Raw genomic sequence first — 2,237 nt, forward strand, 5'->3', positions numbered from 1 at the left:
CACACCACCACCATCACTGGGAGTCAGAACCGACCCCACCGCACACCACCACCATCACGAGGAGTCAGAACCGACTCAATGGCACTCACCAACAACAGTATCTGTCACCTAACAAATGTTAGCTGTTACGATTCTTACTGCTATTACTGTTGCTGTTAAGTGCCAATGAGTTGGTTTCGACTCACAGTGACCCTGTAGAGGGTTCCCGGGGAGAGGCTGGTAAGTTTGAACTGCCGAACTTGTGGTCTAGAGCATTATCTTGCAGCACCACACCAGCACTGCTATTACGACAGGTCCTAAAATAAAGAAAAACTGAAATAGTATAATTTTAAAACTGCTTTAAAAGCACTATGAAGACATGTTGTTGTTAAGTGCTGTTGAATTGGTTCTGACTCATAGTGACCCTATATAGGGTGTCCGAGGAGCAGCTGATGGATTTGAACCATCCATCTTTTTGGTTCAAATGGACCTTTCGGTCCAGCGCATTATATTGCAGTGCCACACCAGGACTCCTAAAAGATGCAGGTGGTGAGTTATGTGCCATTGAGCTGGTTCCGACTCATGATGACCCTGTATAGGGCTTCTGAGCCTGTAAATCTTTCCAGGAGCAGAGCTTCATCTTTCTCCCAAGGAGCACCTGGTAGATTCGAACTGCTGACCTTGAGGCTAACAGCCCAACTTGTAACCCACTATGCTACCAGAGCTCCTTTTAAAGACATAGGAGAAAGTAACTATTCCAGAAAGACTTAAGAACTGCTTCTTGAGAAGATAATATTTAAACTTCAAAGACAAGCAGGAGCTTATTAATAAAGGAATGGCATTCTAGATGAAGGAAATCGAATGCAGTGTTCTCAGGTAAGCTTACAGTTGAAAATCAGTTCAATGTGCCTGGAGTGGGGAGAGGCACAAGAATAGCGGATTAGTTCAAGAAAAACAGGTGACAGGATGAGAATTTCATTTGAGAGACTATAAAAAAAGAGTAACATGGAAATTCCAGCACTGAAAAATACAATAACTGAAATGAACAACTCAAAGATAGGGTAACAGTAGATTAGATACAGCTGGAGGCAGGATTGGTGACGAAGGGTCAGTAGTAACACTCCTGAGATCACCCTAAACAAACAGGAAATGTAGAATGATAGACAGACACTTACCTGAAAGGTACCAGTACTCCACGAAGAAATTACCAAGCAATGTCGGGAGAAAAATGTAGAGGAAGGCAGTGGATTTTCCTTCCTTTAAACATATTTTTGAGTAGAAAATGTTCTACTTGATGCTTCCTGCTCTTGGAAAGCAGTTGTAACCAAGCCAAAATCCTGGTTTAGATTTTAGACTGGCTGTCAGCTAGTACTACTATTGAAACACTGGACAGATTGTGTCTGGGCAGTGCCTGACCTCTACTGAGGTGCCTCAAGTGAAATAACATTAAGCACGTTGACTCCATTTGTTAAGGGTCAGAGATTCTAAAATAATAGATTCCAAACTGTTTTTCTATTAAAGAGTTGTTGATGACTTTAAAGAAAACCATTAGACATTTTAAAGGCAGCAATTTATAATTCCACCAAGTAAACTCTGGAAGAGAACATCCGACACATGCCTTCATTATTGTCAGTCTCTTTCTCAGAAAGGTCTTCTATCAAACTGTCAAGAAGCACCTGGAATTTACCTCAAAAACGAATGCTGCTCTTATTGCTCATTCAGTAGAAGCTATCTCATCGACAGACTTCACAGATATTCATCTAGAAACCACTGCAGCTTTGATTTTCTTACTTTTATAAGATACATTTCACTTTTTAATAAGAACTGAAATATTTTTATCTCTACTTTTAGACTGTATCGCAATACATATATGTTACTTAAAAATATAAAAGATAAAGGAAACAAGTGTAAATTGCTACAATTTGATGAACTTGCCCTATGGATGGAGTAGCTCAAAATACCAACTGAGAGGGAAGGAATCTTCACATCAAGGATCAATCCTATCCTCTCTGTACACTGGGCTGATAAGGGATGGGCAAGTTAGACATTGACAACCTAAAATGGGGGGCTATAAAGGCACAAAGTGATTGGCTTAGAAGTTTTCAAGAGGGAGTTTAGTTTCAGAGTGTTCGGGGAAAGGTAGAATCCTCAAAGAATAGTTTTCATCTTGTCTAGACGGGTCTGGTGAAAGGAGCTGGGGATAAGTTTCTTATGAATCAATAGTGAGTAACTGTTATTATGACTGTCACACTGTAAAG

At 40.3% G+C, this 2,237-nt stretch overlaps 1 protein-coding gene across 1 annotated transcript in view; it reads right to left on the reverse strand.

Annotated features, from left to right (window-relative positions):
- The window catches only part of IFT88 (intraflagellar transport 88 homolog (Chlamydomonas)), a 107,370-nt gene that overhangs the window by 58,349 nt on the left and 46,784 nt on the right, over positions 1 to 2,237 (reverse strand). The gene's annotated exons all lie outside the window — the stretch shown is intronic.

This window comes from Chrysochloris asiatica, unplaced genomic scaffold (genome assembly GCF_000296735.1).
Source record: "Chrysochloris asiatica unplaced genomic scaffold, ChrAsi1.0 scaffold00005, whole genome shotgun sequence".
Classification (NCBI taxonomy): Eukaryota; Metazoa; Chordata; class Mammalia; order Afrosoricida; family Chrysochloridae; genus Chrysochloris; species Chrysochloris asiatica.